We start from the raw sequence: 17,314 nt of genomic DNA on the forward strand, positions 1-17,314 counted from the left end.
CATCTAGAAACCTGAAAAAATTAAATAGAACTAAATTCACACAGCTAGTAATAGCAATGCACTAGTAGTATCTTCAAAGATGATGTTACATTCCATCTCACATCATCTTGTCCCACCTTTTTTAACTTTAGTCATTATAGGAAACCATTGTACACAGAAATATTCTTATATATGCAAACCTGGAGGTAAGAATTAACATTTCATGGGGCAACTCCTGGCTAGGTGCTAGTAGATTGATATTACTCTCCGCTATCCTGTGGGGGTCTTCTGAGGTGCATTCTCCATAGTTGCAGAGAGGGTGCTCTAAGGGAGTATGACCCAGATGTTTACACTGCGGATCAGATCCACCTTTGAATTTGCTTTATCACTTTCCTGTTTCTCTCTTTCAATTCTGTGAATCCTGTTACTTGGTATAATTTTCAAAATTGTAGTACCTGGGAAAAAATCTGGGCTGAGACATGAAGAATTTGTGTATTTAATTCGAATAGAGAAAAAAATTTCAAAATAAGATCTTAGAATAAAAATTCTGAAACTTGGGAGAAATGATAAAGGTTTTCAATATCGGGATGCTTATGTTTCCAATATGTGCTCATTGCAGTAAGATTTAAAACCATGAGTCTGTTTTATAAAAAAGAATATTTTCAACCCCAGCAGTGACAGCTATTAATATGTAGACATATGTACAGAATCTAGATTTTTAAAAAAATATTTTTAGTATCCTTTTAATTTATTTTTATGTGGCACTGACAATTAAACCCAGTGCCCTCTACATGCAAGGTGAGCACTCTACCACTGAGCTACAGCCCCAGCCCTATAATCTAGATTTTCATACATACAAATGTATTTATTTGCAATACTACATGAAATATATGATCCTAATTTTGTATATAAAGATGATTATTGTATCATTATATAGACTGTTACATATCCTTTATACTTGCATCATTGTACTGTACCATATGGATTTGCTTGATTATCTTACTATTTTCCTATTTTTGGATATTACCTATAGATCTATAAATATCATCTAATTTAATATTTGAAAAAAATATTGTCAAAATAAAATAATGATAAATAAGCTAATTTCTGCTGGGAATTTTGTAATATATTAGATTTCAATCAGTGGTATATGAAAGTTCTCTCTTTGCTACACTGTCTTAGTTATTCTTTCTGTGTGTATATTTAGAATTTGAAGGGAAGTGTGTCTAAATTCATTCCTTGGTATTCACAAGATTAGTAAAAGTGAGAATGGCTTCAGGGTTTTCATATGTTGTTGGCTATTTGTACTTTTTACCTTTGTGAATTAACCTGTCTTAAAATATCTCTTCACACACACACACACACACACACACACACACAACCCCCCCCCCCACACACACATATTTCCATCAAAAGTTCATGAAGCTGAATAAAGTAAATTATGAAAAAGACAAGATTAATGCTCTCAGTAAGGATGATTTAAACTTTACACATACACATTAACATAGATATTACATGTATACACACAAATTGGTATTTAAATGAAATGAAAATTTTCAGATATAAATATTGCCATTCAGTACTTCAATCTCAAGTGGACATGAGAACAGAAAATATTAAAAAGAGAAATGAGAATGGAAAATGGAGAATGGAAAAAAAACCAGGCTATTACTATATCTCATTCCCTAAGTAGCCAACACATGTATACAGCCAACACATACACATAGACTTCTTTTCATGCAGAAATCTGAAGAATACACGTGGGAATTCATACTGAGAGTATGGGATAATGGAGTAAGGAATATAAAGTTGAATCAGAATGAATTCATCAATAGGAGCTCATGAGCAAAAGTTCTGGATTCACTCTTACAGTTGGGAGAGTAAGAGAGTGCTCTAACCCTTTGGTAGTTTGAATTATGGGCCAAAATGTGGCCTATGCTCAATGAAACTGAAATACCAGAGTTGCTTTGGGTAGTAGAGGAAAATATCCAAGGACATAGAGAAGCTGAAATGTTAGAGTGGTTCAGAGGAGACACCTTTGCCCAGGCTGTTAGAAATAACAGGTGAGGTGAGGCACAGCATCATTGCAAAGTGCTGGGGTCACTCCTCTCTTTAGGTCATAAAGTACAGTGGAAACTACTGTCACTGGACTAGGATCCTTTAATGCAATGGGGATAATTGGATTCCAGCATGGCAGGGCCAGGTGGCAGTACTTAATCACCAAAGACAAGGTGGGCGTGGTTGCCATAATGGACAGCAGAGTCAAGGCAGTAATCAGAATAGTCTGACTTGCTGAGACCTATGGCACGGGCTGATTTGTCACTGTGTCCCTAGAAGAGAAATAGATGGACTGGCTACTAAATTCTCACTTGATCTGTATAAGCAGAAGAATTCTAGGTCAAGTGAACGAAAGTATAGTTTGAATCACTAAGACAGTGTCGTGATCCCTTAATCAATTCCCAAACTTGAACAGTTTAAAGGTCCAGAATCCTTTAAATGAAGGACAGGCTAGATCCCTTTGAGAAAGGACTCTGCTACATGGCCCAAAATTTATATTATTAATATTTCTCCCATCCTTCCCCAGAGGGATTTGCAGTATTTTTTACCAGGCACTTGGGGAAAGGAAATAAGCAGACTTTCAGAGACCAATGGACACAGGTTCTAAATGGACACATAGAAAACCCTAAAATCACTTTGTCCCACCAGTCAGAGATGGGGCTTATGGAGGTCAGATTACCAATGGAGTTTTATTTCGTTTCTATCTCATAGTGGTTTCAGTAGTTCTTGAAACCCATCCTGTGGCTATTGCCTGAGTTCTAGAAGGCGTATTCCCAAACCAGTGCTGTGCTCAGTTGGTAAATCCAGCCCAAAGCCCTTGCTGTCTGGGCAGTGTCCATCACCCATCCTTCTTATACGCTTAGCATAATATCAGCAACTCTATAAATTTTTGAAGTGATCATTGAATAAAACCGTGCACCCACAATTCTTTTGTATAATACCTGTAATAATGACTTCTGACTAGCCACTTCTATTATTATTGTGAACATAATTATTCAAGGACTATAAAGAGATCTACACAGGAATACAAGAGCTGAACTCTAACCATGGTTAACATTGCTTTGGCTTGTGCCTATATTTTACATTCTTGAAGACTAATGTTTATTATTTGCCACAATACAGCAGTTACTGTACATTTTAACTCACACTGAGAGAGTAGTTAAAATGTAATCTCCCTAAAGCTTGGCATTCAAGTTACTCTTCAATGAAAAAAAAGGAAAAAAGGATACAAGTAATTCAGTTACATTTCCACACACCCCATTTGGTACTGATTTTACTGAAAACCACACTTTTAAGATGTTTAAATTGTATTTTCACCCACTGAAGTGAAAAGCTACCCTTTCACAAATGGGCTGTGCTATAGTTTAGTCCATCAACCAGTTTATTTCAACCTTGTGTGCTTAGCATTGCTAGAAGCATCTTAAGTGCATGCTGGAAGAATTCTGTAGAAAATGAATATGAAAACAATGATCTCCTAGCTGGGTGCCCCCAAAACATTTCTTAAAGGCATTTTTATTTTAGACAAGAAATGGTTCAAGATTTCAACTGCATTATGCAATCTAATAAGGATGAGGAAGATGGCGTCACTAATGATCAGGAAATGAAATATGCAAAGCAAGTCCAGCCTCTTTCACAGAGCAGTGCCTGAGACAGATGTTGAGACAGATCGACAATTCAGAACAGGCATTCTGTATGATTCAGCAGAGAGGAGAGGAAGTAAAGTTAGAAAACTACAGAATAACTTCCCCGTGCTACATTTTGACTGCTCTGAAGTACATACAGTGGCAGTCTTTCTTGTTTCATATAAAAGTATGCGTGGGTGGAAAGGCAAGAATTATGGCTTACAGAAGACTTTAGCTATCAGGGGAAATTCCTGTTGCAAAGGCAGAGGAACTGAGTTGGGGAAATGCACAATTTATTGGCCCCTAACTCACAGTTTTCTCTTTGCAAAGCAACTTCGATAGATAGAAGCTGCTTCATAGAAAAGAAACCACCAATGTTGTGTCCTTTTGTTTAAGGACTTTGTTTTTGTCTTTTCTCATATTTCTTTTTATTATTTTCTTTTTTATTAAAAAAAAAAAAGAAACCAGAATGATGCATCAAAAACTGTGTGACTTATGCACTTATCCATTATTAGGAAAGAAAGATATTCAAGATATTTAATTTTGGAATTAATTTATAGGATATAAGGTTGCTTCAGTCTTGGTCATAAACACTCTGATAATTGCATATCCTTTTTTCTCTGTACGAGGTGGATGAATTAAGAGCACTGTTAGCTTTGGCCTCAGTGCTATGTAATACAAATAAGCATTTATTTTTGTTTCTGAATTTGTGACATCTTTACTAAAAGGTTCTGGATTTTCCATGTTCACAGACATATTTCTATGCTATTAAAGTCAGGTCACAATGAGAGTAAACATGTATTTCAACCTCTGTTTAATGAGCTATTTTTGTCTGCTTCATAGATTTAATTTTAAAAAGTAAAATAAATGCATGTTATCTTAAAGGCACTGATTTCATGAATAATATAGTATAAAACTATATAGAGTTGAAGCTATGGCAAAAATCCAGAACTTATTGCTTCTATGGTTAAATTGTATTCCATTAAGTTAGAAATGACAAAAGAATTAAATAGAAAGGTACTTTGCTGAAATATTTGAAAGGAAAAAAAAATAACTACTCTCCCACTCTGTCCCTTCCATGACCAATGAGATCATCTTGGTATACAAGGAAAATAGTATCAATGCAATGTAGACTTTGGTACTGAAAATTATGTTTGGTGTTCTACAACTTAGTTCCTCCTAGTCATTACCTGTGAACAGCACACTGGGTTTCAGCAATAATGCTAGAAATATATTCTCTTATACAAGATTATGGTGAAGTCATGTAAAACATGCTATAAAATAAATACACAGTTACTGAACATCAATACTTAGGAATTATGGATTTAGTAATGGCTTAAGCCAGCCTAATTAAAGAAACAGATTAACGTGGGTTCCATATAAAACTCTTGATGATAGAAAATATTTACTGTGGAATTGAAAAAAATAACAGATTTCTGTTTGCCACAGTCCACCTTTGTAGCCACTGAAATGTCTGCACACACCAATTTTTCTCACATACTGGGACTTTGTTTCTCATATCTTTTGGGATCCATTGTGATTGGTTATGTGCCTGAAATTGAGATATTATTTTGTTTTCATTTGATGCTTCAGGTAATGAACAAAAGGTCTTATGTAATGCTATCCATATTAACCTATAAATAATTAACCTACTATAAACTGAAGAAGATTCCCATTTGTGCACATGGTTACTTAAACTTTAGTTCGGTATCTGGAAATAGGAACACAGGGTCATTTCTTCCTCTTTGAAGCAGAGGCTCTCCATTACTTTGGCTAGTTTTATATATTCCTCTATCATTCTTGCTGGGCTCTCTAAAATTGAGATTCAACAATCCTCTCTGCAAAAAAAAAAAAAAAAGAGAAACGGGATCTTTCTGATTTTTTTTTTTTAATAGTGAGCTCGACTTTCCCTTTGCCTGTACAAATAAATGTGTCTGGGGGCTTGGGAGCAATAGCTTTTTGCCACCATCCGCCTCTTCACTTGCTCTTTTACTACATAGCAATTATTTTCTCTCTGTTAGGTAGATTAGTGGTTTGTAGTTGTCCAAGGACACATTGCAGCAATACAAAAGGAGTCTTATGTTCTTCTAGATATATTTTAAAAAATCTTAGTAAGTGCCCTTAAATAGTGAAGTAATATAATCCCTTACAGATTCTTCTCTTGTTGTTTTATCAAGTGTAGGCAATTGATTCATGTATGTACTGAGGATATTGGTTAAACATCTATTTTATGCCAAAACAAATGCTCAGCATCAGGGAGAGGACAATCTACTGATATTCTAGCATCACACAATCTTTTGGGGAAGAAAAATGTGAATATGTTTACAGTCATCTTCAGATCAGAGGTAGCTCAGTTCCCGAGAGGTGTGTTCACAGGGCCTTTGGGAAGGTCTGCAAACATCTTTCCAAAGGCTGAAGCCAAATCAAGTGGTGGGGGAGGGGGCTTCCGTGGTGGAAGAAGAGCCAAAGTCAAGGACCAAGCAAACTGAGCAGAAGAGTAAGGCACAAATAGAACAAAGCTGAGAGAAGGTGCTGATTAGGAAGGTTGGCATCTTTTCATGGATGGCCTTTAATATTGAGTTAATAAAATTAAAGTTTATTTACTAGGTACTGGGACACCATCAATGGTTTTTGAGCTAATAAATGAAAAAAAAAAACCTACTGGTAATGTGTGCAGGCATGGAGCTTAGAGATAATAGAGGCAGGACAGTTATTGCAGTAAGGCCAGGCAAGAGGTGATGGAGACAGAATCAATATGTGTCAGTGTGAACCGCCCTGTAATAATAATGTGAGCCTTTAAAACCCATTTCCTGTGATTAGATTACACTCAGAATATTCAGAATTTAAATGACCTATCAAATTTTATGTAATCATCCTTATGTAATGCTATCCATATTAACCTATATCTACCGGGTCACTTACTTATTTTTTTTATTAACTCTAGGCACTAGAGTCTGATAAATTCAACACTATTTTAAGAAAAAGAAACAACTTCCACAGCACAGATACAGAGCAGGATTCACTATCTGTGTCTTCAACGAATAGGAAAGAATTTACATTCTTGCCAGAAATTCAATGTCAACAGATATCAACTCCCCAGGAATACATTTTATTAAGGTAGTGACAGTATATAAAACTTCCAAATGACTAAAGGAGAAAAACAGGCCTTGATACAAAGGTAAACTTATAACACAAAAAGGACACACTTATTATTGATGTCATTTGTTTAAGTTTCTACTCTAAAAAAGCACTTTAATTACCATATGCTTATCATGTTGGTTGAATTCATTTATAGAGAGAATACAATCATTAATTATCATAATTAAGACACCTGAATTCAAAATGAATGGCATTCATTCTAACCTCAGTTGTAGCTATGTTTTATCTCTGACAGTTGGGTTTCCAATCAAATGTTATCTGATTTTTCCCCTTAATCATTAAGAAATGCTTTACTAATTAGCACATGAAATTCATGCCACATCAGACTGAATTGAATCAAGGCCTATTATCTTGAGCAGTGAGACACTTTGAAATTCTCAGTAATAGGGCATGAATATGTTATACGGTTCATACACATTTCATGAACCTCCACATTAGCACTTTTTTTTTCCAAGACAGTGCCATCAGTTATGCCATTTTCAGGACCTTTAATTCGATCATGCTGTTTAACAGCCTGTTAGATTGTGGTGTATAAAGTCATACATTAATTTACCTTTGGTTACACTTTGGCAAAATGATTGCATTTGGTTGTAAATATCCTGCATAGAATGAGAAATAGCAGGCTACCTGAAAGGTACAAAGCATTTCTGAGATGATTTTTAACACTTTATGAACAATATATAATTTAGGATTTGCAACAGATGTCTGCACTTGGCCCTCCAGATCCTCTCTCTATCCTCTTCACCTTCCTCTCTGCCCAGCAGGCTGATCTGTAGGACCACATCAACAGCCTCTCTATGGATGGTTTTGAATTTGGCTGAGGGTTTCCAGCCAGAGTCGGAGGGACCTGGGTCCTAGCCTGTGCTGTTGCCTGAGAATGACTATGACCTCAGTTGAAGGTCCCCACCTTTGATCAAAACAAACTTGATTTCAGGATTCTCTGTTTCCAGTCCTATTGAGCCATCCTCTTTATTATCCCTTCTTGTGTGTCTGCTGTTGCTTGTCCTGGACTATTGCATCATCCCTTTCTACTCCTGTGTAGTACCCTGCCTGCACCTTTTAAAGTTAATCCTTCTCAGTTGCCATATCCTGAATGTGCTGACTGTTTCTGTGGGACTCTGATTCATGCTACATGGCACACTTACCACCCTGGAGGTTCAAAGCAACAAAAGGAATGGTCTTTTGTCTGACTGAATGTCACATATATGATGTACAAAATTATGGCCATTGGGGTGTTAAAAATAACAATGAAGACAGTTCTCCACGTCATGGTCAACACTGAGAGACTATCATAAAGAATCTGGGTTTCCTGTCAATAATCTGGTAATGCAGAACCTTTATTCCCATGTGGCAACAGTCACAAGAGAAAAGTGAGTTAGCACACTCTGGACCCCTGGAAGGTTTGTTTTCCAATCTGACACATTCCTCTTCAGGGCCTCTGGCCTCATTTTTGCTTAATGGCTCGTTTCAATCACCAGCCTTCCTTGCATACTGTTCATTATTAGTAGGCATCTGAGTTTGCACCATCTGTAAAAGGGTCTTATAATGAATGGATGGTGTATCTGTGTAGTTCAAATATAGCAGTCTCTCCTCCACAGGAGATATATCCCAAGACCCCAGTTGGATACCTGATGGTTCTAAACTCTATACATAGGTAGTTATGATAAAGTTAATTTATAAGATACAGTAGGAGATTGATAACTAATAATGAAATAGAACAATTACAATAGCATACTGCAATAAAAGTTGTATGAATTGATCTCTTTCAAATACCGTATTGTATCACACATATCCTATTTCTTCTAATGAGGGCGTGAGGTGATGTCATGCCCATGTGAGGGGATGAAGCATGGTTGTAAGTGTTACAATTCAGCTTTAAGCTACTATTGACCTTCTCCATTTTTCTCTGGGGTGATGTTCTTTTATTGTTTTTAGGGCCTATTAGTTACACAGAATAGTGGGTTTCATTGTGGTATATTCATATATACAGAAAACGTATTTTGGTTATTTCTATGACCCACTACTCCCCTGCCCTCTCCTTTTCCCGAATGCCTTTCCTCTTCACTACAGTCTCTATTCTAGCTTTATGTGGTCTCTCTCTCTCTCTCTCTCTCTCTCTCTCTCTCCTATAATCCGCCTATGAGAGAAAACATTCAATACTTGTCCTTCTGAGTTTAACTGATTTTGCTTAACATGATGATCTTCAGTTCCATCCATTTTCCTTCAACTGACATGATTTCATTCTTTGGGCCTGAATGGAACTCCACTATGTATATGTACCACATTTCTTATCTAATCATTTATTGATGGGACCTTGGCTGATTCTGTAAAGTGGTAGTGCTGGGTTTTGTGGGAGTTCTTTTTTTAATTTTAGGAGGAACCTCCGTACTTATTTCTACAGTGGTTATACTAATTTACATTCCCACCAACAGTACCTGGGAAGGCATTCGAAGTAGCATAGTAAAATATACAGCCTTCCTGTTCTATACTGTCTGGGCATGAGTCATGCTTTTGTGCTGCATGCCCATGCTGTATAAGCTGTCTGCCTATTGAGTCTCTTAGTAGCTTTCCCTGTTATCAGATTGACTGCCATGGTATCTCTGTTCAGGTAACCCTCAGAACAGCATGTATTTAAAACTTATGATAACTTATTGCTGAAATTTTCCCTTTTGTATTTTGCACTGTGATTGACCATGTAATGGGGGAAAGTGAAGCCACAGATAAAGCAATGGGAATCTACTGTATTCCTCAAAATTTAATATGACTTTTCAATTGATGCTTTTACATGCATTAAATAATGATTGAGTGACAAACTTTCTCCATTGGCTAGTTCATTTCTTTGATGGTACAGTGGTTTTCAGTTGAGACTTTCCTTATTTTTTTATAGAGAAGAAATGGAAGACAACTTGAGTTTGTCCAAGTCCTACCAAGTAGTAGTGCTAAAATTGAAACAGAAATATGTTTTAAAAAGTCAGGTAAAATTCCTTTTAAAAGTTTATGTGCCCCCAAATTTATAATATGCATGAAGAATTAAAATCTAATCATAGTTTGAAGACATAATATAGTTAATGTCAGTATTAAAATTTTTATGTTGTGTGTTACTCTATTATGTGTAATTATAATGTGTCATATATAAATTAATTAAATTTTAAAAAATACAATAAAATAATTGGTTAATTAGATGATGCAAAGTAAAAATATTCTACTATATATACAATTTTAATTTATATTAGCAAAATATATTTCTATAAACAGTGTCAGGCAACTATACAATTTCTATTCTATTTTTTACTTAAAAATAACAAGTGTATATATTATTGTCCTTTTAAAAATGCATCTTGTAGATGCCCTTGATTACCTTAACCAATTCAATTTTTAACAGATTATATAAAATGTTTTGCCATTAAAATTCTTATGTTTATCATTTTTACACAATACCTTTGTTATATGTTCTTTTATTTCTTTAGCAAGTTCATGATATAATCTCAGAAAAAAATTAAAAGCTGTGCCTTTTTAAACAAATGTTTTGAACAATTTTTTTTGTTTAAATAAATGGATTAATTAATTAGAAGTTTATTTTTCCATGTGTTAGGTACTGATCAGACTGCTTGGTTTTGGCAAGCAATGGCTACCCTTTTCACTCAAATAATTATAAATCATGGAATCATAAAATTCCAAAGATTAGGAAATATTTATTTAGCATCTACTATGTGCAAGTGAAAGCTCTAGGCTCCAATAAGACATAACAGATTAGTCCAACTTTCTTCTTTTTATGTATCCTTAATATAGATTTTATTGTTATTAAATCTATAAATTTCTTACTGCATCATGCCCAATATCCTAAAAAGATATAGTAACATGATAACACACACAGAACTTTTTTAATATAATGAATTAGCATTACTTTTATTCAATTTTTTCCACTGTGATATTATTTCAGTATCCAAAGAGAGTCTGGATGCTGTAAAATCAAGCCTGAAACCAGCTATTACATAGCAATTTCATTTTGTAATTATGTTAAAGCCTTGCTTAGTATTGTGTGTCTCTATGTGTTTGTGTGTAGACAGAGAAACAACTTCTGGGGAGGGGAAGATGATACTACACAATATTGGACTCTATGTTATTCAAACTGAGCCCTTAGTTTATCAGTAGCTTAGACCTAGAGAATCCTATACTTTTCACCTAGTCTAGCCCTTCTTCATACAAGTCAGAAAACAAAGTCAGAAAGATACAGTAACTTACATTAGCTATGCAGCTAATTAGTGCCAGAACTATTTCTTACGATTTATTAATCCAGAGGCTATCATCTAGATGAAGTTTGAAAACATACTGGGTTTTTGTAGTTGACTTTGTTTTCTTTCTTTCACAGGGAAGCAGTGAGATTTGCAGTCACACTGTGTGGGGTCTTTCACATTGTCCCAGTAGACTAAATAAAAGACTGTGGATGGAATGCAATGTTATTTCAAGATCATAAGATGTTTTAAAAACAGATGGCAGTACACATGAAAGATCACAGGAGACGCAGTTCACAGCAGTAATTAAAAAGATCCTGTACAATAGAAAGGCTTTTAAATTAAGCAGTAAACTTTACATAATTAGGCATTCTTTTTTGTGTTCTTGTTCGGCACAGGTTTTTGACAAAATTTCTGCCCTCCCCCACCCCAACTCAATAGTATCTTTTTCTGTATTTTATGCAGAAAAGGCATTTGAACATTGTACCCGGTGAAATATCAGAATGGGAGAGTGAAATAACTACCAGCAAAATCACTGAAACACAGAATAAGAATTTTCCTCAGGCCTTGAGCAAGCCCATTCCGTCATCTGAAAAAAATTGTCCATAATATCTACAGAAAGGAGAGGATTGCTTTGAAGAGGAAATGCCATAATGTAGAAATTCTTTGAAACATTAAACAGGGCAATACAAAGGCGTTAAGATACACTTTCTCCAATTTTTAGTCCTGAAAATGTGCCTCGTTTCTAAAACAAAGGATAAATGAAAATAGAAAAATTGGATCTGGTGTAAATTTCATGGATTTATTTGCTACATTGCATAAGTAGAGACATAGATATCAAAAAATGGTCAAGACTTTCAACAACATCATCTAGCCCAATAATTTGAGTCTTTTGATTCACACTTTACCGAGTCACTGCTGTGGGCCAGTCATTGAGTTGGGTATTCGTAATTGCTAAGGCAAGCTCAGTTACCTGAGGCATTTATCTATTAACACTGTGTGTAGGAATTTTAATAAAGTGTAGTATATGAACCAAAATCACCTTTCATGGATTAAACAGTCAAGTTTTTAGCATGGGGAAGATAGGCTTATTGTGGTAGAGTATAAAACATTATAAGCCCTCCTGCAGAAGCAAACTTTGTTGCAACAATGAGTTTAGATTACCCACAGAGTGTCCTATTACCACATGGAAAATTTTATTTTTAACCTTTCTAACATGGGACCCTGAAGAAATTTCCAGATTCTTGCTTTCATACTTGCATGGTTCTGATTTTGGGCAGTTCAAAAATCTCTTTTACTCTTTGGATTTGCATCTTTATTCACTCCTTGACCATCATGAATGGAAAGTCTCTCAGGTAGAGGTCATGGGATTTAAATAACATCAGATAAGAGGCTGAAATGCAATATGTGTGGTCTCTGTGGATTTCAAACTATCCTCCATTATCAACCATTCTAAAAGAAATGCAAGTTTCTCACTAGTTGCCAGATTTTGCAACTCTCTAGAGCACAGGTGACATTCTTATTTGTATAATCATTTATTCTAAAATTTTGCATCCATAGATAATGTAAATGGAACCAATTTCATTCCTTTGGAGAACTGTACCTCCCCATCCAATGTAATTGTGCCAAGCTGGTCCAGCAGTACCATGTCCTGTGCTTGTGCTGTCTGGGTCCTTCCTTGTCATATGATAGTCAGATAATGGGAGAGTCTCCCACTTGTACCACATGGGTGAGGGAACGAGTTCCCCTCTGGAGGGAAGAGCTGGCTGAGAAATAAAGGCTAAGAAAATAGTACTATGAAATAGACACAGGACACAGAAGTATAGTTTCAGTGTGGGAGAAGTCTTGTCTCTGTGCTTGCTTCTTTAGGAAAAACAGGATATAGGTGGGGGTGGGGGGGTTAGGGGTAGACAGGCTGTTTGGCTCTTAAAGGGTCACACCCATCTCCTGTGTTGCCCAGGACCTTTAAGCAGAGCTGGGAGTTCATGAATAGGGGGCCATCCCACCAAGAGGAGTGCAGCTGTGAGTTTTTAGATACCAGATCTTCCCACCCAATGGCTTCAATGCCTATCTGGTCCACACACATTTCGCAGGTGGCTTCCTGTAGGAGAGAGTGAATTATCTGGAATCACAGGCTGTGGGCCTGGAGTTGCCAATAATCATCTTTCTGACTGCATGAAAAAAGCACTTGATACAACCAAACTCAACGAAACTCCAAGGAGACAAGCAAATCTGAAATCTGAATGATACAGAGTCTTGGTGGATTCACAAGGACAACTGCTACAGCCCACCCTGAATTTGGATCTTTTTTGTTTTCTTTTTCTGAGGCTATTTTAAGAAATTGTCAAAGGAAAAGTTCTGAAAAATGAGTGAATAAATATAACCTAAGTTATTAGTAGGAGGTCTTCCATATTAGAAAATTTCTGAGTTCTAGTAGATAAGCAAATTATTAAATTACAGATGGTTCCACAATTTAGCTATTGTGAATTGTGCTGCTATAAACACTGATGGGGCTGCAACCCTGTAGTATGCTGTTTTAAGTTCATTTGGGTATAGACCTAGGAGCGCGTCCAATGGTTTTTCCATGCCAAGTTTTCCAAGGAATCCCCATATTGCTTTCCAAACTGGCTGCACCAATTTGAAGTCCCACCAGCAATGTATGAGTGTGCCTTTCCCCCCACATCCTCGCTAACTCTTATTGTTTGTATTCTTAATAGCTACCATTCTGACTGGAGTGAGATAAAATCTTAGAGTAGTTTTGATTTGCATTTCTCTAACTGCTAGGAATGTTGAACATTTTTTTCATATATTTGTTGATTAATTGTCTATCCTCTTTTGAGAAGTGTCTGTTCAGTTTCTTGGCCCATTTGTTGATTGGTTGTGTGTGTGTGTGTGTGTGTGTGTGTTCAGCTTTACTAATTGTTTCTTTTGCTGAGAAGAAGCTTTATAGTAATTGTGGAACCAACCTAGATACCCTTCAGTCGATGAATAGATAGAGAAAATGTGGTATACATACACAATGGAATATAACTCAGCATTAAAAGAGAATAAAATAATGGCATTTACAAGTAAATGGATGGAGGTGGAGAATATTGTGCTAAATGAAGTAAGCCAATCCCAAAAAACCAAATGTCAAATGTTTTCTCTGATATGAGGACGTGGACTCATAATGGGAATGAGGTGAGGGATCATGGGAGGTGAAGGAAGGGATCATGGGAGTAGGAAAAATGGTGGAATGAGATGGACATCATTACTCTAAGTACATGTAGGAAGACACAAATGGTGTGAATCTACTTTGTGTACAACCAGATATATGAAAAATTGTGCTCTATATGTGTAATATGAATTGAATTGCATTCTGCCATCATATATAACAAATTAGAATAAATCAATAATTTTTTTAAATTACACATGGCATTTTCATTGAATTGTGATCTGAGTACAAAATTGTGCTTCTGTATCAGTGAGGCATGTTCAGCAGGTATTTCTCAGCAGAGGTCATGGTTAGCTAAGTCAAGTATATGCAGGGATGGAGGGGAAGGACTTATGTGAAAATAGGATGAAAAACCTGAGTCAAAAAGTAAGATGTATTTGCAGTTGATTAAAGAATCACAATCTAATAGTTTCGTCTCTTGAAAAATCTTACCTGCCTTAAATGAAAGAGAATACTGACCTCATTACTGCAGGTGGTCAAACAGATGGCTGTATCACCTTTGGCTGGAGAATTAGCAGAGGAAATTCAGACACTAGGCAGGAAATGGGAGCTTCACATTCTGTGTAAGAACCCCTGATTTCTTTAAAATGCAGATCATAAATAATGGCATACAACACAATAAAGCCTTAAATCTTTCCTATTTAAACAGAAGATATCATCCTTTGTACACATGGGTCTTTTGTAGAAGCAATGTCACTTTCAAGATAAATCTTTCTGGGAAGAAAGAAGCAGGTTTACTTCAATTTGCAGGGATAATACATCTGTCAGAGAACATCCAGCATAGCTCACATGTGGGCAACTTGTCAATGGGCGACATAGGACATCCAGAAACCCAGGTAAATCAGACCAAACCATGGCACTGGATCTGACAGTGCTATCAGACCTATAATCACAGCTATTAACGATATAATTCAATGCTTAGTCCAGACAGAGGTAATTTGTGCAGAAATTCTAAACTCACTAGAAATGGAAAAGGCAAAGGATTGGACATCATGAAAAATATTGCCAACTAGAAGGAATCAGGAAACAAATTAGAGATCACTGATCATCAGAGAAATAAAAATTCAGGAAATAAGTTAAATAACACTAATGGGCAATCATAACCAAGGATTAGCAAAATACCAATAAATACCAATTTTTAGGAATCAGATGTTTATTTCCCCTCATATTTCATTCATGAAGTATATTCAACATCACAGAACAAACATATTCATAAAAGTACATGTAAAGTACAAGTAAATGTACACATTTATGTGTATGCAAATGTATATATAGATATATATTTATGCATATGCATACATACAGGTGAATACATATATTGACATACAAATGTACATTTACCTGCCATCAAAAATGAAATATAGGTATCATAGAGTCTCATTAGTGATTCAAAGTTAATCAATATTTGGAATACAAATTAACAAATAATTACTATGTTTGGAATTACAGTGGAGCATTTCAGGGACATACTCCCCAAATTGTTTCAGTTGTTTCTCAATACTGTTACCAATTCTGATTCCAAAATTCAGGACACCAGCAGGATTTATTGTTAGGTAGAGTGGATTTGCTCCTGTCCTCAGTGATCCCAACATGTTGTTTATTGTTAAGTTTCTTGGTGCTCTTTAGCTGTCATTATCCACAGCCGGCTGTGCACCACTGCCCCAAAGAATGTTTGAACTACATCATAAGTTTCTGCAGATGCATCAAAGACAATCTTCATGGACTTCAAGGCAGGTGTTTTCATTGTTCAAGCTTTGTTTATTTCTTTTCTTTTCATGAACATAGCTATGAAATTATTAGGTGTTTGATATCTGGGTGAGCAAGGAGTTACCATAAATAAAATATGCTAAAAACAGTTGAAAGAAGAAAGTTTGATGCTTGGTAAAGAAAGTAAGGAAAAACATCTATTTTGACCTGAGTGATCTTACAGGTACTGCTGCCCTTTTGTGAAACAAGTATAAACTTTAGACTTGGAAAGTTTTACAAGGAAACCAGAGAATAAGATGACTGCTAGAGAATAAATTAAGGTATTAATTTCATTGTTTAAATATATATGGTTTTTAGAAAGATTCAATATTCATTTCAACTTCATTTATAGAAAATATATTGTCCTCTCTTTCAGGTGACTAATTGAAATATTTTATGTAGGACCAGCTGATGTATGAAAAAAAATCCTTAAAAATTATTCTGCAGTTGTATGTTGAATTTGTGATATTTATCCATGAATCCCATACATTCATTTTAAAATACAGAACATTTGTAGGTAGGTAGAGAAATGCTCTTGTATACATACACATACGGGTGTTCCAGTGCATTTTTGGACCAGAATCTTTATTTTTCAATTAGCTTGATAACTACTTTTTTATTAAGAGGAGGAAATGTTTATTTGAGCTCATTATTTTGGAGCTTCAGTCCATGATCAGCCAACTACATAGCTCTGAACCAGAGATGAGGCAGAATATCATGGTGGAAGGTCACCGCGGACGAATCCAGTCCAGGACACGACGCCACGAAGCAGAGAGCGCTAAAAAATACTCTTGATTAAAATGAGGAAAACTTTAGGCCCCGTTTGGCACATTGTAAGTTCAAGAGCTGGCCAAAAATACATCTTAGGTCACAGTTTTACATGAACAAAAATATTTTTGGATGGTTATAGTGCACATGGCGTTAAATTCCTTTATTTGTCCTCAAAGATTTTGCAATGACATAATGTTACATAGTTTTCAGATGGAAGATCCTTCAAGCATCCCCTCATTTCCTACAGTCCATTCTCTGTATCTTCTCATTGAGTCACTGTGGTTTGCTTCATGAAGGGTATGTAAAGCTATTCGAATATGCATAGGTGGCCTAGCACTCAATCTAATGTCTTCTGTTTACATCTGGAATGTTCTGAATATTTTCAATGAATAATATATCAAAACAGCAAAATTCCCTTCTCTGTAACCCATTTGAACTAGTCTTTGACCTCAGTGTGAGTTTGGTTGACTTGGATGGACAGAATGATTTCCTGTACTCTGAATAGCTGTGGGAAATCATTCTGTAGATCCAAG

Source organism: Marmota flaviventris, chromosome 18, assembly GCF_047511675.1.
Source record: "Marmota flaviventris isolate mMarFla1 chromosome 18, mMarFla1.hap1, whole genome shotgun sequence".
NCBI lineage: Eukaryota > Metazoa > Chordata > Mammalia > Rodentia > Sciuridae > Marmota > Marmota flaviventris.